Source organism: Porites lutea, chromosome 1, assembly GCF_958299795.1.
Source record: "Porites lutea chromosome 1, jaPorLute2.1, whole genome shotgun sequence".
Taxonomy (NCBI): domain Eukaryota; kingdom Metazoa; phylum Cnidaria; class Anthozoa; order Scleractinia; family Poritidae; genus Porites; species Porites lutea.
Genome location: NC_133201.1, coordinates 16,397,095 through 16,419,594, shown reverse-complemented (window position 1 = coordinate 16,419,594; position 22,500 = coordinate 16,397,095). Strand labels below are relative to the sequence as shown.

General features: G+C 39.0%; 1 long non-coding RNA gene across 2 annotated transcripts; it reads right to left on the bottom strand.

The window, feature by feature from the left end:
- Positions 1 to 8,208: 8,208 nt before the first annotated feature.
- LOC140935634 (uncharacterized) lies at positions 8,209 to 14,144 on the bottom strand. 2 transcript variants are annotated; one of them, XR_012165231.1, is made up of 4 exons: positions 14,052 to 14,144; positions 12,245 to 12,300; positions 11,145 to 11,290; positions 8,209 to 8,280 (listed from the first exon to the last, which is right to left on the bottom strand). It is a non-coding gene; the product is annotated as an uncharacterized lncRNA (long non-coding RNA). The 2 variants fall into 2 exon arrangements; XR_012165230.1 differs by lacking the exon at positions 14,052 to 14,144 and having other exon boundaries at positions 12,245 to 12,313.
- Positions 14,145 to 22,500: the final 8,356 nt, after the last annotated feature.

Genomic DNA, 22,500 nt, shown 5'->3' with positions numbered 1-22,500 from the left:
TCATGAATAGCTGTCATTAATCCCTGATAATATGTGATACAACAGACTGTTTCACAATTTCTTTTTTTCTGAAATTTTGTGTGTGAATCGCTATACCATACGCTTTCTTTAGCTTAAAGTGACATGTAATTACAAGTAATACTTGATAAATAAGGCTTAAGCCACACAATAAGGCCTCCTCTAATTGAAATACATTAGAAAAGGAGAAGAGAACCCCAGAAGCTGAGTACTTGCAAGTTATGAAACAAAGACGAGGCCATCTTAGAAATGACTTATGAAAATGTGGGCGGACTGTGGACTTGCTTTAAGGGCACAGTAATAATCAACTTAATTATACAATCAATAAGCTAATAATGGATGGGAATGCCAGATGTTCGAGTGAAATTGTTGTTTACAACATGAGAAGAGCATTCTGAACGATTTAAGGTATTACATAACAATTTTCAATCAAAACACCACAGGAACCCCAGCAGGTGAAATTTACAATAATTAAATCCTGTTTAGTAGGCTTCAGCGACATATTTGCATTGGGCACCCCCTCTAATATTCATGGTACTGCAATAAGCTACCGCTGTGCAAAGTTTGGTGCTTTTGTCAACTCTGTAACGATCTTGACCTTAAGAAACCTGACTATTTACCGAAAGTGTTGACAGACAAATCTCAGGTATGTGCGGTTGAGCTCGTGTTACTAGAATACTTTGTGTCAAGCATAAAAACGCTTCGTGAGTGTTTAGTTCAGGTGATTTTGTCTTAGAAAGGCTATTCTGTGCTCAAAGATTGTGGATTCTTAATCTGTTTTCGGCCGACACTGAGCTGTGGGCCTCACCGTTTGGCTGACTAATTTCTGAACGCTTCAAATGTTGTTTATTTCATCGCAAAATCCTGTTACTTCTGTGAGAGAACTCTACCGTCTATTGCCAGCAATAATGCTGTCATTGTTTAGCTTCAGCTAGTGACTTTTAACTGCTTCCCATTCCACTTAGATGTCAAATAGTTAAAAAGCACTTGAAATTTCTTTAGCCATGTTTTAACAAATCCAGACAGATATATAACAAAACAAATACAATAGAAGGCACAGATGGACAAACTTGAAGAAGATTCATTTTTGTGGTTTTTAGCGTTTACTATAATGCGTGGGATTTTGTCATTTACGAGTAATTTCTCCGATAACGTTAAGTTCAGCTGTAAGTTCCATAGCAAATAAGAACGCATAATTGGCACTAGATATTGACAAAGTGAACTGGACAGCCGTGACACAGCCCCTTTATGATCGTGGAAATCAAAGCTCCACATTAACGGCGGGAAAATTAACGTTTCAAAAAATTAACGCGACTTAAATTCGTGAGTCGTTAATTTCCTATAAAAAGGCAATAACCAGAAAGTCATGGGTTCGACTCCTGGTTGGAGAATTATAAAATTTGGTACGTAATATTATGAACTTCTGCAATGTGGTTGGACTTGCTCTGATTCAGGCACAACATCCGGGATATTCAGGTCTAGGTGCTATGGCAACTAACCTGTCTTCCTTCGCTGAGATGATCTCTCATCTTCTCTAACTTGTGTTCTAAATCAGCGATGGTTTTAATCCTTTCCTTCAATTACTTCTCTGTGGTTTGAAGTTCTGAAAAGGGCAAAAAAAGAAATCAAAGAATTAAAATAACCTAATTGGTACTCTCATTCGCAGGAACAGACAAGAGTCGACGCTCTGTTTGAATACAGGCTTGGGTAACGATGCACAAATGATATATCTCAATGAACTGCCAAAGCAAGCCGTTTACAAATAATCCTGCGGCTAAACTTAATGCATGAAAAACCGGCAGAAAAAGAAAAAGCTACTTAAACGAGCAATTAGTTACAAGGAATTACCTGCGCTAACGAGCTTGCAATACAAGCATGCATTGAAATTATTACATGTATAACTACAACGAAATAAAACTGTGATTACTGTTGGTATTAGCTTCTTCCAGTACCCGCTTTCATGGAAACTTGGACGCTTCACTTTCCGCAAAAATTCAAACTGTGACTTTCCCGATAAACCTAAAATATTGCGTGGCTCTGTGCAGAAAATTTACTCGTTTTTTTCAAGTGGCTTGACATTCATTGAACTTCAACGGACTCTGAAAACCTGTCAGCCGCTCAGATCAGATCAAACCTAGACATTTAGACAATATAGAACGAATTATGACCCCATTAAAGACAACGGAGTGAGAAAAAAAAACAGACATTTTGCGACAGACAAGAGCATTAATAGAAACAAGGATATTTAATTTGTGATAAAACTTAATTTTGGACAATCCAGACTTCTTTGGTATTAACTAAGAAACTACAGGGAAACATAACTATTCAGTTTATTGACATTCCTGAAAGGACATTTGTCTCGTTTTGTTTTTAAAACATGAAGATGTATCAACAACACAAAAGCTCAAAAGCCGAATCCATTACACTGAGTAAACAAGTAAACGAACTTCCTGCTGCACGCTCGCTGCACGCATTTGCAAGCGTAATACAGTCACTTCGGAAGCTTAATAGCAACCGTAATTTTCAAGGAGTTATAATAACTGCTCTAGTGGGGTTAATTTAACTCCTTACAGTAGAGTTATTTTTTTCGGAGTTATTTTAACTCCAAAAAGGAGTTCAAAGAACTCTTTTTCAGGAGTAAAAATCACCCAGATTTGGAGTTAAAGAAACCCCCCAAAAAGGGTTTATCCTGTACCTAAAATTTTTACTCCATTTTTGGAGTTATAATAACTCCCTAAAAATTACTGTGCACGAAAACAAAATGGCGGCTTACGAGAATGAACTGGACAGAAAGGAATGTGGGTTTATCAATAGCCTTCGGGTAAAACGTGTTAACAATGACGATAAAAGGATACTTAATTACCTTGGCTTTACTTATTACATGTAACTTTGTACAAAAACATTGTTGATTAGAGTTATGTAAGGCTTGCCATGAATAATCCCTCATAGCGTCATAACTCTGCGAATATTTGACCAATTTCTATGAAATTTAGCCAACCAAATTATCCTGTAAACATCTGAAAAATATAGGCTTAACATATCTCTAACACTCCGTTGCGTTATGTATGTAATAACAAATAAGTACAAAAAAGTTTTAAGCGTTTAAGAATAATAATAATAACTTTGTTTTATTGTCAATGTATTTAGCTCAACAGTTATATCAGCTAATTGGGGACACTTTCGTAAGAACTGGCCCTAATCTATTACATGACTTTTAAATTAATGATCTTACCTAAAACCTAAAACTATATACAAATGTTCATGACTCTGAATTTACACAAGTAACAGCAGTTACTATTATTATCTCTATGGCTAGAAAGGTCCACACCGCGTATATGTTTCTTGAATGTTTTGAGGCTTGTCAAGTTTCTGAGCTCACTACTGACTACTAACCAAATGACAGGTCCTTGGCAACGTTTGAAAAGGGAATTTAATATGTTACTGTGGGCGCAATTTCAATGAAGAGAAGCACATGATTTAGAGCCTGTTTACACGGAGGTGGGGGACCCCAGGTAGGTGTGGTAACATGTGGCGGGTCACCCCACCCATCATGTAGACGTGATTAAATTAAAATGAGAGATTATATGGACAGGCAGGTTACCTCACCTGCTTAGGGTCCCCCACCTCCATGTAAACAGGCTCTTAGAAAAATGGTTAAGATAGTTAAATTAACTAATTATTTAGTACATCCTTAACCATTATTCCACATAATGGAAAATGAAACACGATGGAAACTGTACCTATGTACGGGCTGTTTACTAATTATAAGACCGATTACAAGGTGTTAAACCCAGAACTCTAAAATAAAAAAGGTGATGTTTCAGATGGGAAGACCTTTATAACAGATCACTCAATTCTTACCCCTTTTGTTGCATAAAGCTCTTGTTCTAATTTTTGTGCCTCTTTCTCCACTTCTTTAGCGGCCTTCTGCCTACCCAGCTGAAAATAAGAGAAAGAAAGCTTGAACGTTACATACAGTTTGTACATATTTATTAACCCAGGGGCACCCAACGACTGTTTTCTTTAAAATATTTGTTCGGAAAAGCAACTATTCCGTAGAATTTTCTATCAGTCACTTGGACGACGGATACAAATTTCTAGACGACCGTTTCATTCATCAACAATTTTCGAAGCTTATCTAATAAATTCCCGACGATTTTCTGAAGATTAGTTTTCGCATTTTACTTCCCAAGTGAGGTTATTTTTCATAGAAAAAAGGAGACCCAGAATTTTCCGATTCAAAAATGTGACGGAGAGATCAATAAGAAAATGTCTCACTTTCGTAATACGTCAAATTTCATCGAAAATTTCAGGAAAATAATATTCAAGCCCTTGTAATTTCGAAAAGACTCAAGTTTCCCTAGGATGACCGAACATATACAAATTTTACAACGCCGCTTAGATATCTTAAAGTACTCTGGATAGCCTAAAAAGTGTTTTCAATGTATTTAGGAGCAAACCGTCGTTGGGTGCCCCTGATTAACCCTTAAGTGAAAAATACTTTACAGGATGTTAAAAGGAGATTGGGCACTTTGAACGTTGTCGTTTTTAGTGACATATAAGTGAGCTTAAGCAAAGACGAAGGCAACGAGAACAGCAAAAAAGCAATAGGTTTGGATTGGGAAAACAACAACTTTGCACGTGCATCACGCTTTTTTGTACATTTCTTTGCCGTCACTGCACGACTACGACGTGAAACTCCCTGATTTCACATTTTGTGGAGGACGTGAACACAAGACAACGACCTTCTTTTTCTTTCTCTGAACTTCAATACAGTCTTTTAGAGTTCAACTCTTGGAAAATTTGTCAATATTTGACGAATTGAACGAGATGGAATAAGCGCGATAAAGTTTAAAGCCACGCGAATTCACTTTTTAAGTGATGTTTTCGTAGCCGTCGCCGTCGTAGTTGCTTAAGCTGCCTTGTAGCTTTAGTTCCAACGGTTCAATAGTGAGCTTAAGAAACGATGCACGTCAACTGGAAGTAGCGTTTATGCCTTTTGGCTAGTGGCCTCGCCCAAATTTTAGGGCAAATTGTCTCTATAAGAGTTAAAACACTTAGCAATACAAATCTGGTGGCGTCAGGGCATTAACAGGGAAACGACCTGACTTCCGATTGACGTGCGTCGCTCAAAACGCCTCTACTAAAACTCCCTTATGTGTAGTCGACTGATTGTACAAGTGACTCTTCTGTGTTACTCTACATGCGAGCACGCTTTTCAGTGGAGTTACATTGTTTGAAGCCACATGCAAGCGACACACGACAGGAGACACGAGAGAGTAGGTTGAAGAAAGAAACGAGGGCTTTACTTTCCTCTGCCTCACACGTGCTCGCTTCGCGCCACACAAAATAGAAAGCTTGCTCGCAGGCTGTTTTTATAAAGTTTCATATTAGACAGCTGTTGGCAGTTTAAAGGCGTCTATTCGAACTCAAATCACCACATATCAAAACCTACGTAGCAGGCGTGGAAAGGGGTAGGGGATATAGCGCCTGCCACGTAGGCTACACAGATCTTTGCATTAACTTTTATGGTTTAACCTGAGAAAGGATTTTGCCTCCACTAGGAACGTTGTCTGACGACACTAAAACGGCTGCGAGGGAGACTAGCATCCCCTGCACATCTCAGCTCCATTTTGCTTTAAAATTCCGAATCCCGGCCCTCAAATAAGGCAACTCCCGAATCCCGAGATTCAAAAAAGGGAAATTCCGGATCCCAAAAAAAACCTATTGGTGACCCTCGATACAGCCGAACGTGTAACGCGGAAAAAGTAATCGTTTCACGTCGTACCCTGCGAACAAACTCTCCATGGCCATTTGGTGGAGTCGCGAGTCCCTGGAGGCTGGCTTCGTTCCCTCCAGAAATGGAGAGCTTGCTACTGCCTTTTCCACGTAGCTGAGGGCGCCTCTCGAAACCTCACAACGAAGGGGGAGTGTTGAGAGAAAGCTGTACTCGCAGGCTACGTTTAAAATTATCTTTGAGGTTTAGGCAACGTTAGTTTTCGTGTATTATACCTAACCTTCGTCGACATGGTGGAAATTGTTGAATCCTTTTCACGTAGTTCCTTCTTAAGTTTTCCAATCTCTCTCTTCGCCTGATGCACTAAGGCGTCCTTTGCAGAGTTTTCTCTCTGTAACCCGTTCAGCAGTGTCGTGGACTGCATTTTCTGCTTGTTTAGCTTTTCATTTTCGTTGGATAGTTGAGCAATTCTTCGCTCCTTCTCAGCGATGTCAGTGCGCAACGATGCGATCTTGTTTGTGGTTGCGTTTGGGTCCGTTTTAACCCAAGCGGAAGCCTTAGGCTGTGAATAATAACCAAAAATATCCAACTTCCATAAGCTTTTACAGTGAAACTCTATTTAAAATAGAACGTTTTCCAAGTTGTCGAAGAAAACTTCCTTCAGGAAATCAAAATACATAAACAAGCGCCCCAATAAACAGTAACAGGTAAAGGTAAAGAGTCCTTATTTTATGTCGGTAGCTCGAAATAGTCATTTGACTAAGGGTTGATTTCCACTGTCGCGTAATGTTTCCGTGTGAACGGACGTAAAATTTATGCGCGTAAATGAAATAGAGACAAGTATGAAAGGCCACGCGTAAACGTGAAAGTTGAGCAAGGATCAACTTTTCCGTTTAGGCGTGACCTTCCACACATTGTCTCTATTTTATTTACGCGCGTTCTCACGATAAAAATTACGCGACAGTGGAAATCCACCCTAACAACCCTGAGGTCGACAGTGCGCTCGTTTTATCCGACCTCTCTCCATCAGTGATCCGTTTTACGCGTATTTAAAGCTACACAGAAAGGGAAGAAGTCGAAAGAAGGATTTGAGGTCACACCTGGGAATCGTACTGAGGACCTCCCGCACAGAAGGCTGCGTACTAACCAACTCTGCTAATCCTTCCTCCTTCATTGAAAAAAAAAAGCCTTGAAAAATTCTCCCCTTAAATTTACTGCAGTAAGCCTACTTTCTCTATAGTTTTTCATAGTAACTCAAGTAAAATTCCGGTTGCCGGCGCTTAAAGCACATGAAGCAACACGCAGATTGAAAACATTCTGCTTGTAATCATTCCCTGTTTCACCACACTCCAGCTATAATTAATACTCTTCTACCGTGCTTTTGCCATCCCTAATTGAGAACAAGTACGATGTTTATTAATAATAATAACAACTATAATCTTGCTTACGGCCGGCTAGTTAAAACACCCTCAAAACCCTTTTCATAATGGTAGAAGCAAAGCTCATATAATCAGGATTCAACAACGTTCCATAGGTAAAGGCCTTATCCAAACTGTTACCTTTTAATATACCATTTTTGACAGAAAAGGTAGTCCTTTTCGTATACCTTCCATTGACAAATGGTACCCCTATCTCATACCTACTATCAGTTACCTTCCATTGACAAATGGTACCCCTATCTCATACCTACTATCAGTTACCTTCCATTGACAAATGGTACCCCTATCTCATACCTACTATCAGTTACCTTCCATTAACAAATGGTACCCCTATCTCATACCAACTATCAGTTACCTTCCATTGAGAAATGGTACCCCTATCTCATACCTACTATCAGTTACCTTCCATTGAGAAATGGTACCCCTATCTCATACCTACTATCAGTTTCCTTCCATTGAGAAATGGTACCCCTATCTCATACCTACTATCAGTTACCTTCCATTGACAAATGGTACCCCTATCTCATACCTACTATCAGTTACCTTCCATTGACAAATGGTACCCCTATCTCATACCTACTATCAGTTACCTTCCATTGACAAATGGTACCCCTATCTCATACCTACTATCAGTTAGTCTTCTTGCCTAGCGTTTAATAAATTAAATTGATACGGTCGTAAGATGCGTCGGCTAGAAATATTCAAGTTAAAACCCCTTCTGAACACCTATAAAAAAGACGATTTTCCCTACCCTTTCATATACTTCAACTCACGAAATCCTTACTCTATACATATACCCGAAGCCTGAAAAAGGTACCCCTTTTGGGCGGGGCCTCCCCGTATAGGCATCATGGAGAGTATCTCCACTGGCAATATTTAGGACAAACCTGTGCCTGTAATTGGTCCTTTAAAGTAGCAACTTCATTGTTTTTGGCGTGCAGTTGATTCTGGTACATCGCTAGTTTCTGCGCTGCTGCCTTCTCGTTTTCTTCCTTCTCTTGTACAATCAATTGCAACTGCGATACTTGCTCACGAAGCTGATGAATTATGCTTGCATTAGAAAACGCTGAATCCTCTCCTCCAGCTCTGATAATAGTAAAAATAGAAGGCATCACATAATGGTCGTGAAATGATTTCAAACAGCATTTTGATTGTTTAAAGTGATCACAAGCGGCTTTGCAATCGCTTAACAGTCACAAAGGCGACAGTAGCAACGAGTTACCAATAAGACGATTTTCGCTCCCTTTCAAACATCGAATTGTCACCGGATTTTTCCAGATTGTTCAATATGTCAAATGCAGGTCACTTTACCAAGAGTAGAATTCCTTAACGAATGTTCAGCTTACGGGTTAACACCCCATAAAACGTTGCATTAGAGAATGTCACGTTGTTGTCGTGCAGTAAGCCGTGGGCGGCTACAAACGTACCAAAAAGTTTGATAAACCTGACGAGTTGTTGTTTTGTTTTTTTTTCACTGGGTTTTCTTAAGGAGAGGAGACTCTAGTTCATTGTGTTAATGCGCTATGAAACTTAACGTTAGCAAAGAAATCACTTGTAAATGACAAACTTACAATTTCTTGTCAAACATTATGCAGTCTAAGCATTATATCAAACGTTGCAAACAACTTTAAATAACTGTCAGGCTAATTAGTTTTAAAAACCCAGAATTGCAATCCGTTTCAATCTTCTTAAACTTTGTCCATCCGAGCCTTCTTTTACATTTGCCTTGTTAATTGTACCTTCTTTTAATGTTTTGCGGGGTTATCTTTAATGTTTCTCTCAATTTGGTGGAATGAATTTTGTTGCTCAGCTCCTTTAGAGTGGCTTATGCTTTGTTGGATCCCTAAAGAAGACCATACTCGATCCAACACAGTCTGACGGAGTTTTAGATTTTTTATGCAGGTGCTTCTTTGCGCACAAACCTGAGCAACACCTTTACAAGAATGAATATTAAATGTCATTCTTTCCGTCTTTCGCACCCTACGTGAAAGCTGAAAATCTGCAATTTCCAACCCTAAGCGAGACAGCAATTACCCAATTTATTTTCATTAAGGAGTCCCTTGCATCACTTCTACATGCAATTTCATGACTGAGGAGTTTCATGTTGCTTTGTTAGTGACCTCAGAATTAACCATTTTTTGCCGAATGATGGCTCAAATCAAAAGAGAATAATTCTGGAATCTAGCGACCGTACACAGGCAGTAGTCAGTGTGGTAGGAAGAGAGTCTCCTGTTCAAGGCTCAAAATAAAGGACAGCAGGTCGCCGGTCACGATGACCGGCCAAATATTTTTTAGCCCGGACAAACCTCGATTTTGGCCGGTCAAATTAATGAATATTATAATTATTTTTTGGCCCATGGAATATCGAATTACGCTGGCAGTAGATCGTTGTACGGCATTGTCGTTCAGGTTTTTGCCGGCAAGTTGGTGAAAAATTCATTCACATTGAGTTCCTTTCCGCGATTTTCGCCCGTTTTATGTCCGTTTATATATACCTTCAGTATCATCGTACGGCGGTGTCGGAAGTCTCCAAGGTTCGTCCTATATCTGCATATCAGTGAAACTTGATCCTTTTCGTTGCCCGTCACGTGATCGAAAGTCTCCTCCACAAAGAAGAATTTCGTCGCTAAATTTTTGCGGCAAAGAAGTTGATTTGGCAAGAAATTTGTTCCACAAACAGCGTATTCGTCATCAGAAGTCAATAAATATACAGCAGAGCTTTCGTTTGAGTCGTCGCGCAACACTTTATCGCGAACGGCTTATCAAGAAGGAGGATTTTAAGCGCTGAGATAGGCGACGTTCGTTCTCGATTAGCTTAGTTTTTATCAGACAATTCTGGAATCGAGTCTGCAAACGAGATCATGTTCGACATAAAGAAATTATTATAATTAATCGATGCGCTGAAATTTATTCCCAAAGAAACAGTACAGGACGAGCGATCGATTAGCCCGAATTCCGTCGAAGGTGATTTTCACAATCCTCTTACAAGTAGATGTGAAACGTTTGATGGACAAAAACTGTCACTCATCCTTTAGTTTTCTAAAAAAATAGCGGATTATTGTTAGTGTATGTTTTCCCAAAGAAGGTCGCATTACTGATCACAGCAAAGCAGAACGTTTTTCTTTAAAGGGTTTAGTGCAAAGCAGCAAAAAAAGCCAAAGAACAAAAGAGCAAAACGCATTAAGCGACAACCTTCCAAAAATGACCGGTCAAAATGACCGGCCAGACGAGAGTTTGACCGGTCGAGCCTACGATCGGGTCGGACATTGTCCGTTGACCGGCCGTTATTTTGTGCCCTGCTGTTATAATAGAAACCACGTTTCAATATAGGTGAAACATGTTTAAAAAAGGACTCCAAAAGGCAATTTGTATTTTGCACAAAACCAGTCACTTTATTGGTGATTAGAACGACACACCAGAATTAGAAACAAAAGATGTGCCATTAAGGTATACGTCACTTCATGTCAAATGCGGATACCAATTCGACAAAAGCGACGTTAGCTGTTTTTGGTCTTTTTTATTGCCAAGTTGTATCAGTTGTTAGTTACTTCATTGACTGCAAAGAACCACTTTCAACCCGACAAGATTACACGACCATAGTTTCTGATCTACGTTTTCAACAAATTTTTAAAGGTTATTCAGAACAAATTGCAATAAAATCTTTATTAAAAACCGCAAACGGGCTTGTTTTTCATTAAAGAAAAGCCTTCATCATGAAGGTGGATCACTCACTGTCTAGCCTGTCCCAGGCTCTCAGATCATTACACTATCAGATGGTAGGGATAACGCGTAAGTGAAAGGCGCACGAAAATGATGAGCGCATGATCTGGAAAAAGGAGGTTACCTCCCGTTTGATTTTCGCATTCGCGCTTTGTCACGGACCCAACCATCTCGGAGCCTGGAACTAGCTAACCACTGTCTTAAGTGGACATTAACAAGAGCAAATGTACCTGAAACTGCCACTCGACTGCAGAGCTCCTTTCAGATCAACAACCTCATCTCTCAGAGCTGCAATGACGCCATCTTTACGATGACACTCTGCTTCGTATGAAGCTAGTCGGCTGAGTTCATCACCCATGCGTAACAGACGCTCCTCCTGGAGAAAATAAAAATAAAAACAAAAACAAACTGTGACACAAGATAGGGAAGATAAGGATAAGATTTGGAAAGTTGTGACACAACAATTTCTGAGGGTATTTGGTCGGAAAAGTAAGCAGACAAAATTGATTCAATTTTTTACACTAAAATTGAGAACCGTACACGATGTAAAAAAGGATAAATTTCAAGGTCAAAAAAGGGTCCGCGCCAAGCCTTTGTCCTGAAAAATATTCAGTATGCATTGTGGCTTCCATAATGCACCAAGCTGAAGCAATTACAAAATGCATTACTAACATTGTTATAGTCCTTACTTGACACCATCACCTGACCAGCAGTATGCAGTCGAAACAAAGCAATCAATGACAAAGACTTTTGTGACGCAATTTTAAACAATAAATAAGCCTACTAGGTAACATAATATTTCTATAGCATCTGTGCCCTCCCCAAAAACCATTCCAAACACCTCATAGCTCTGCACAAGGACTCTGCTTCCAGGGGAGGTGTACTGAACAAGTGTTTATACTGGGAGGCTCCACTCCGACGTCAAACCCCTTGCGTTTTATATACCATTTTTCACGAAAAAGGTACCCCTTTCGTATACCCTCTATTAACAAATGGTACCCCTTTCACATACTTTGTTTAGAAGTTTGCATCCCCAACAGAACGTGTTCTCGACTTTATAAAGGCATAAAATTCATCTGTTAGATCTTTTGGGCCCTTTTACAGACCCAAATGACAGATTTCTCTACCCTTTAATACACTTCAACAAGTGAAATCCCTACCCTTTCATTTACCTGATGGCTGAAAAAGATACCCCTTTCACACGGAGCCTCCCTGTATAGGCCATCATAGGGAGCACACGCCGCCGAGTTCGGCTCCCCAGCTTATATACCATCAACCCCCCTAGACGGTTTTGAGACAACAAATGTCACTGCCGCTCAAAGAAGCTTACCAGATCTTGAATGCTTTGCTCTCCTGTTATCTGCACTGGACCATTAATCCATCCACCTGTAAATTCAGGAGACAATTGACATGAAAGTCTCAGCATTATTATCAGGGGGGACAGGAGGGGGTGCTAAACTTCCTACCTCCCATACCTTGCATTACTGGGCCCTGCCCCTTTTTTCTTGCCCTCCTTCCCCAGTGGGGTATTTCTGGGAAATCTTGGTGGGGATGTGCCACCCGGTTCTCAAAATCCTGATCTTATTTCAGACAAAAACTTTCATTATCCAAACCCGTTTTCAGACCTAAAATTACTTACATTTGTTCAAAATCCACTTCAAATTCGCATATTATCTTGCTTTCTTGTTCCTTTTGGAATTAAAATGACAAAATAAATACGTTTATACACTCCCGTAGTTCCCTTGAAAACCATTCCTGGTTCCAGACCAAAATCTACAAAGTCTATACCCTTTTTCAGTTGAGACTGAAACGGCCCAATAACCTTACCCTTTGAGGCAGTACACATCTATATGGCTTCTAAAAGGGAGTACCATCCCCGGGGTTTCCTCCCTTTAGACTTTTTTCAATTGCAGAATATTACATGCAAGCTCTGACTTCCAGCACCTTTAGAACTCCCACCACTCATATCCCTCCTGCTGTCTATCCTTCTGGGCTCCCTAGCCCCCGTCCTCTCCCGCCTTTGAATGCTTTAGAGGAAAGTATCACAGAGATTTTACAGTGCCCTTAATGTTAGCATACAATTTTAAAGAAACATAAGAAGTTTGATTTCAATCTCTGATGACTACTACTACTACATACATCTAATCGTCATTATTCCATGCTATGTTTTTTTGTTAAAATTCTCACATTCATATGGTTAAGTCAGGCTGGTAAAGGCTACCAAAACAATTGCTGAGAGGGTATCATTTTAAAAATGGTCTTAAATAAAACCATGAAAACCCACTGCAAATACAGCAAATAAGCAACCAAAACAAACAAATCTTTGTAACTTTAACTCCATCAGAACTGCAGACTGGCCAGACTAGTCCAATCATATTCAGAATTTCACTTTTAATCAGGAATGTCCAACTTGATTAGTCTATTCCTAAATAGTATACGGGGCAGTGTACCATTTTTGGTGAACATTCTCCTGAAAACTCCATTTCCTCTCATTTCTTACTCTTGGACTAATCACCTTAAACTTCTTGTTAACGGAAATGTAATATTCTTCTTTGGCTGCCCCACCTCACTCAAACATTTTTTGTATTTACTGCTTTCCCTTGTATTTTGCACTATCATTTAATATTGTACCATAAAATTTGGAAAATAAGCCCCAGGGCTCATATTTTTCAAAGGCCGTTTTTGAAGGGCTTATCTACGGAGGGAAATTTGCGTTTCAAAATCGATTGGGCTAGCCTTATAGTTGGACGTAAATTTACCGTTTTTGCTTTGTTTTACTTTGTATTTGAGGGCCATTTTCCAAGTACAAGCCCCCGGGGGCTTATATTTGGAGGGGCGACCTAACAGAGAGTTTTTTGCGTTACCGATTTGGGGGGCTTATATTTGGAGGGGCTTATTTTCGGAATTTTACGGTATATTATAGTTTTAGGGGGCGATTATTCAATCCCTTCTTCTACGGAAACCAATTAAGTGGCCGTGTTTATTCAACGATATGATCTTGAGAAATTCCGGAATTAACAGGGAGGACCTTGCGAGCACAATGTCAGAGGGGAATGCATGGAATAAGATCATTATTCACAGCATCCCAACTGAAAAGACTGGATGATAATAATGATTAAAATGATGATGATAGTTACCTCTAGCAACAGGAGGACCAGGTATCCTTTCTCTGCCAGCAGAGCTGGGTCGAGTCCTGGTAACACCAGCACTTGTTGGGCGAGATCTCAGAGAGGGTGTGGCATAACATTAGCCTGAAAAACAACTACACTACAATAAGCAAATCCTGCCACAGAGTTAAAAAGATTTGTGGGAGAACCTAGTTTAGTGACCTTATAGAGCATGGTCTAGTAACCAGAAGATCATAGTTTCTACTCCTTGCTCCTTGGGAGCAGTCGGATTTTTTTTCAGAGCTGCCTGTGTCACTTAGTCAATTAATAAACACCTCTTGACTGTATATTTGTTACAGCTAGGTCAAAATTAAACTCAGGATAAAATTTTAACCTAAGTTGGTTCTCATTTTTTCTTTGTATCCTAGGTCTAACGCATTAATATTATTAGGGTTAGGAGACAAGAAAAACTGAGAATCAACCTTTTACCTGAATTTAATTTTGACCCGTACCATATATACACCAGGCCTTGAATTCGCCATCACATTTCTATCACATATCAATATTCTAGTCCAAGCAGTATGCAATATGTTTGTCACATGAACCCAGTTTAGTAACCTTAGCTCCCATGAGTCTCATGTAGCTTATTGGTAGAGCATCTGAACTAGTAACCACAAGGTCATAGGTTCCACTCCTAATGGGAGTACTGGGTTTCTTCTTTCGACCTGCAGCTGTGTCACCGACTGAATAATCTACCACGCTTTGTTTAAATTTCACAATTTCACCAAAAATCTTCACTTGCCCGTCAAGCAAGTTGAGAAAAGAATATACACTAGATTGATTGCAAAATCTACCACCCCAAGTTATCAGACATGACTTTCTTTGAAGGCTGGCATTCATAACAACTTACTAACCTTTGGATCAGATGGGCCTCTTATTTCCGATACTGAGCCACCAGTCCCAAGCAAACTGACTGGTTCAGTGCTTGTATACAGTGGTACACCATCAGTACTCACTGATGTCACAGGGTTGATATAAGGAAGGGAGGTGACTCCACCCGACTGTGATGTTGCCATTGGTGATGACAGAATACGGAATCTGTATGATTCCCATGGCTTAGACAGACCCAAGGATGGGTAATGAAGTGTTGAGGATGAATCAACAAGAAATTCAAAACCTGCATTTCCTGTGTAGTTGTACGCATGTTAAGGAAGTTCTGTAATCAAATACATTAGGTATGCATTGTAAATTCATTTAACTATATCGAGCAAAATATCAAATATCATCAACTGAAAAGATACAACTCACTATGACTCTGACTATGACTTAAGGTTGTCGAAACGTCAGTCACTGTCAACAACAGTCATATTGGGGCATTAATTAGGACTATACTCACCACACACTTTCTTTTACTGTTGTTGTCATTTTTAAAAGGATACCAAATCCAAACCTTATTACATCACCGGAGGCAAGTCTCACAGCTGCATTCTGTACACGACAATCATTTACATAAGTACCATGTGCTGAGTTTAGATCTGCCTCATTGTATGCTATAACAGCATGCTGCCACTCCACATTAGAACACTATCACGATAAAAAATAAAGGAAAAAAGTAAACTACACTGCAAATTTCATTGACTTCCATAGGAAGCAACTGGGTACCTGGAAGTTACAAATCAGTTGTAAATTAAACAATTACCAGTAATATTTATTAATAAATAAAAACTAAGGGTCACCAACAACAATCTTTTACCAACAAAATCAATGCATTATCAAGAGAAGGTTATGAGAATCAGTAAAATGATCACAAAAGAGAAATGCTTTGATCCTTTATCAAATTCTCTCAACTAACTCTTTAACAAAATGTATGGAGATCAGTCTGGAGAATTTGTATTCGAAAATAATTTTGAGTTTCAAAGGGCTAGCCGCGGCTTCCCCGGATTTTTATCGCTTGGCCAGCCCGGCCTATCGCCAGGCTGACTGAGGCTTTTGGGCCAGGCTTTGACCCCTGTCTACCCCGGTCTGACCAGGCTCTTGATGCAAGGGTAAAATACCGGTTATGTCTTGCCTCTTGTTTTATCTTGTTTTTTGACAGTGAAATGTTTTGTAACACAGGGTCAGAGAAAGGCTCAAACTTCTTTTTCTCTTTTAACTCTCCTTTTCTGCTTCTTTCTTTTTTTCAGGCAAAGTTTGTGCTAAGTTTTCCAAAGAATGCCCTTTGCCAAGTCAAGTTGTGCAAAAAATTAATATGAAATGTGTGGAGATAAGAAGACCCCAAAGACTGCATGTTGCAAAGCCACAGGAAGCAAATCGTAGCAAACAGGCACGAGGACAGTTTTAGATTTAAATTTCTTGATTCTGAATGTACAGTATCTTTCATGAGGATTTTTAATATTATTTCAGAATTTATTTATCTTTGATGCTTTGTAGTTCTTCACCTTCTGTTTCATTGTGTCATTTTTGAACGAGTACGTTATCTTTTTTACTCAGTATAAGACATAAATGCTGTATTTACAAGAATTTCAGAGATTTTAAAATAATGGTCATTTTTATTAAAGCTTTTGAAAATGTCAAACAGTGGCTTTGCTGCATATTAATTTAGGAAATACTGACATTATTTGACAGGGCCTGTGCAGTAAGGGTTTAATGGTAGTAGCTAGTAAGGCAATCCCCTCCCATTGCTCAGTTGAATATGTTTACACAGTCATTATATGGAAATCATATGGGTTTTTTGAGGGCATGTATTTGAAAACTAACTGAGCTATGGGTTGCCTATGGGTGCATATAATATTATGTAAGATCCCACACATTTCCTATAGTTTGTGAGGGTAATTTTTGGGTCCTATGGTATTGATATGGGATGTGAATCAAAGGTCCCATAGCACTCCCATATCCATTCCCAGTTGATCAATCTATGCTGTACTATGGGAATTATATGGAACTTTACGAAATACATAGCAATCCCACAGAACAGGGTGAGGATCATATGTTATTGCTATGGGGCACACCCATACCATTCCCAAGCAAAAAGCTATGGAGAATGTATGGACCTTTAATACGAAATATGTATTCATCCCATAGCAATAGACAACAGAGTGAAAGAGAGAGACATCTATGGGTTTGATATGTAGGGCTGTGGCCCATATCAAATCCACATAATAAACATATATGGACCATAGCTCTTCCCATATCACTTCCAATCTTGGGCCATATTATTATGTCCCATACCATTTAACTCCATAAGGGCAATATTTTTAGAAAATAAACTTTTATACAAGTCATGTACATGTAACTGACACATAAAGAGTAAAAAACTAGACATAGCTATAAGTTTACCATTGTTTGTTACGAGGATGATCAACATGGCTGACTAGTTATTCTTTTCCAGGATCAGGCAAAACTTGACTTTTAACACAGACATCTATGTTTGCCAATGCCTCTTTAAAAAAAAAGAAACATGTAGAAAAGTAAGTAATTTACAGTGGATGTTTCTGAAACAAAGACCTTTTACCTGAGACCCTTTGGACTAAAAAGAAAACCTATATGGACCAGAACAAAGACCCAGTGGAGTAAACCAAAGACCTTCTCATACCACTATCCACCACCCCCCATGATCTGTAATGGCTTTCCCCAGGGATTGGAAAGGTACTCTTGGGATCTGGGATTTGACCAAAGTTTGGTGCATGATTCGGAAAAATGCAAAATATTCTGACAGGAAAAGGGATAAGACTGCTATGGGAAGCGTGATCCACCAAAATCTGGGTATGGGAAGCGGGATTATTTGAATGTCTGTTGGGAAATCTTAGGTTCTAGCAGCAAATGTGAATCAACCAGGTGAGCGTTCAGTGGTGTCTCCTATCAAAGCAAGCTATGCAGTGTAAACCAGGCTGTCCAGTAACAATATTATTACAAACAGATGCCAGACTAAAGGCCCACTTTTACAACTGGATGCCAGGAATGAGCTTGTGGTCCTAGCATACTAGTGATTGCTCAAGCGTTTACATCTATCATTAATCTCAAAATTATTTGATCAGTTAAACTTATGGGAAACAGTACAATGATCTCAGCTCTGTTCCCTTAAATCAGACAAGTCTTCTAGCTCCAGAGAATAGCCTGTTCAGGTGTTCAAATACTGGAGGAGGTGCAAAGAAAAGTGAGCAGGAAAAAACATTGAGGAGATGGGAGTAGGGAGAGAGGGGAAAAAAACCCTCCTCTCTTCCTCTTCATTTCTTCCACTTTTTTCCTTCCATTCCATCATACTGAGGTATAATTCAAAAATTAATAATCTACATCATACATTTACAGGGTTTTGCAGCAATTTGACTTTCAACTAATGTACTTGGGAAACAAAAAATGGGATTCCAAAAAGCGATGAAAAAAAGTGCAGGATAAAAATGTGAAAATGGAGTGGGAATTAATACAGGAGCAGAATCCCTCGTTCCAGACCCTGTTTTCCCTTAGGCCAACGGTCATCCATTGTGTCATTTTATTAATGACAAACATAGACTGCAAAATAGTTGTATTTTTCTCAATTATAAAAATAGTTTTCTTTGCACCTCTCCCCAGTCTTGCATTCTATTCATTCACAATATTTACTAACCTAAAAATCAATTTATTAATGCTTTTTGCCCCTATCTCTCTCTTCTTTTGTTTCAGCATAGAGAAGCAAAAGCTGGAACAAACTTGTTCACATTTTACTTTTTACACCTATATACAATGTTAAACTTTTACGACTGCCAAAAGCCTTGAATATAGAATTGTGCTTGTGCCCAAAAACAAGGCACTATGACATTACAGTCTAACCTCTCCTTACGGACACCTCTCTATTACGGACACATCTCTATTACGGACAGTTCGTTTGATCCCAGAAATGCCAAAAATCATACATTCCCTAGTCCCTTAGGTGTCCGTATTAAAGAGGTTTGACTGTATTATTCTCTTCCGTACTAAGTTTCTAGCTGTATTTAAATCTCTACTCACTTGCTAATGATTCTGTGATTCCATTAAAACAGGATACCACGATAAGTGGTGCTGAATAGTTCAACAGATGTTGCTTACTCACTGCTTGTTATTCCTGTCCAATAAAGTAGGAAAAGTAATAAGCAAGGATACAGTGGTAGTAACAGCAGGGCACAAAGTAGGTTTTGGACTGTTCCCGGTCATGTTGACTGGCCAATTAAATTTTAGCATGGTCATGGCTTATTTGTGACGGGTCAAAACAATGGGTAATTGTGAAGAACAACTATCCTAAACTGACAGATAACCGATCGACAGTTAATTGACACATTACCGACATACTAGCGACACTTTGTATTGAAGGTAAGACCATATAGATGTCCTTGAAGAAAAATTCGCTTTATAACTTTAATTTGTCTTGTTTCGAGCATACAGTCATCTGTGCTAATAAACCATGCTGTGTTGTGTTACAGCTGTATGTCTATGTGAAATTTATATCAAGAAATCAGTTTTGGGTGCTTCTTTTGTTTTCTGTCTCGTGAAACTAGATCCTCGACTTGATTGTCGAATTTAAATCTGTTATACATGTAGTTATCCAGGGTAGGGTAAACAAAGCGAAAACAATGAAGCATTAAACAGTGCATAACAAAAGCAAAAGCTAGTTTTAAAAACGTGCTTTCAAACTAGTTAACGATTTTGCATTAAGGCAAAAAACATGCACGTGTTTTGCGTGTCCGTTGGTCGCTTATCTCTGAGCTGCACTGTATGCTAAAAAACTCTTTGCATTGCAAAATGGGACAAAATAATATTGAAAGAAATATTTAACAGTTTTTGAATCCAGGTACACAGCAAGGGCCCAGAACAAGGATTTCAGTGCTGTTTCACAGACGGACTTGACCAGAGTTAGTTTCATCTGTGATGCAGGCAACAACCACTACACAAGTAAGTCACTAAACTGTGCACAAAAGGTTTACAGGGCGAGGACCTGGTTCCTTGAAAGATGGTTAAGTTTAACCCAGGATTAAGCAAAATTTTAATCAAAGTTTCCTTGTCTAAGAAAACGAAACTCAAGCTTACAAAACACTGTTGAGCCTTCACTGCAACATATGGTAATGATAACTTGACAAAATGTTACTCTAAGTAATACATGGGAAGGTTAATACGAAAAGAGAACAAAATTAATTTTCAATCCTGGACTAACACTAATCGGCCTTTCAGGAACCGGGCCCTGAGGATTTCATAGGTTGTTCCAACCCAGACTTTGCCAACTTCAGAGAACGTTTACTATTATTTTACCACTAATATTAATCATAAAAAAGTTGACAGGCTGCAAAGAAAGCCAGTTTTACAGCCTGCCATTCAGGCAAGCTGTAGCTAGTATGTACTAGCCCACAAGTCATTTCAACTAGCCCCCAAACCCTTTTGATTAGCAGGATTGATTACAATCCTTCTGTAATTTGAATTTCCCAAAAAACAGCATTTGCCCGTCAGGCAGGTTGAGAACAAAAATCACGAGCCCGATAGCAAAATCCACTAGCCCTGGGCTATCGGATATGACTTTCTTGGCATGCTGAGTTGACTAAAACTGGGTTTTTCGAGTTACCATAACTGCTGGTTGAATGTACTCTTGAAGCAGTTAAAGCATACAAAAAATCAAAACCCCTTCTACACATCAATTTTTAGCTACCTTCACATTTAGATTTTCACTCTTCTGGATGACCAGATGGGACTTTTTTCAAGCCCTGCTCCTACTCTTTAAAAACAACCATGCTTTCACACCAAGAGGAAAACATTGTATTTCGAGGATACCTCTAGTTTTAACAATAAATTCTTGTTTATACACACACACAGTACACTGGCTTGATGGACTACGTTTTTATCACCAAAGTCACCATGACCTGTAAGTAATATATAGATTTAGCCAGGGCTAAAAGCGAAGCTCCTATTAACTCGAATTTATAATTCAAATCAAACAATAACCTTGTATTCCACAAATCAGTTAACTTTAGAGCACATTCATGTGATTTTTGAGGGAACGACTACGTGATTTTCGAGAAAAATAATTTGCAAACAGTCCAAGCTAAGAGTGAACTTAATCTTACATCGAGTTGATAGCCTTTATATGTACACCCAAAAAATAGCAATCATCTTCGATCACATTTAAGAGCCATAATGGCTCTTGATCACAGTAGATTAGACCTGGAAAACACCTGCGCCGTTTTCATCATACAGACCCTCGGACAGAATGCAGTGTTTCACAATTTTGCAATACAAATTGCACTCATTCAATATTCAGGACGATCAAAGCACGTGTGGGCTTTTAGCGAAATCGTCAAAAAAATTTCCAAAATCACCTATACGGCTAGCCAGTTCTCACTTTTGACAAGTCGACTGTTTAAATTAAGATTAATATAGTTACACGCTTCAACACAATAAAGAATTTATTATAAAGATCTGTAATCTTCAAAAGCGTTTGATACGCGCGGCATTTTGACTACTCTTGCAAGCGATGTTCATGAGCGACTGAAAACAAACGGCACAGCGATTGAAATTGCAAAAGAGACTACTAACAATCAATAAAGAAAGGGAAAATAATTCGGTGAAACATATACAGAGACAACAATTTTCATTCACGAAGACAAGTATTAAAGTGTCTCTGAAAATCCTTGTTTACGTTTTAAGCCGGCTTGCCGGTGTTTGCTTTTTTCAAAGATGAACTCGAGGCAAGAAAATCGCTCAAACCTTTCTTTTACAGCCAGAATTGTAACCAAATATTCTTTGGAACGTTTTCTTTCTATTTGCGGTGAGAAAATGTCTAAAGGCTTCTTAAAGTTCCATAATCTGATAATCAAACCTGATACTCGGTCACTCTCGGTCAGATCATTGTCTCAAATCTGACAAACGTGCATAAACCAAATAGCCGCGTAAACTACGCTCGACTTCATTAAATTAGATATAAAAAACAAACAAATACAATAATTACTCAGGCTTACCTCTTGAGATGCACTGAAAACTATCAAGTAAGGCCAGAACCGCTTCAGACTTTTCAACCTTCTTACGCATCAAGCAAGGTGAAAAACGAAAACGATGCCATCCGAATCGGATTTCCGACTTTGCCAAAGCGACGTATTTCTCAACCAAAAAGCCAATAAACAAACTAGCCATGAATAACAGAAGACTCTTGATAGCAGCTGAATTTCACTTCGTACATTTAGTGGAAAAAGACAGTTAAAAACATCACAAAGTTGACACAAAACTCTGTCAGCTTCAGCTGTCAAAGTAAACAAGTTTCAAGATGCTGCATAAATTTTCCGCGTGAACTCACCTGTCAAATTTTGACCAATCAGAGTATAAAAATTGGACGTAGAGCGTGACCAACGCGTGACCTTGGTGAGAAAAGTCAAAAGCAACTAGCATGTCCTCCCTGCCTATAAAAACTGGCTTAATTCTTAGCTTCCGAGGTCAGTTTGAAATCAAAATTTTAATTGTGCGGCACATATAAAACACAACATAATTCATATGA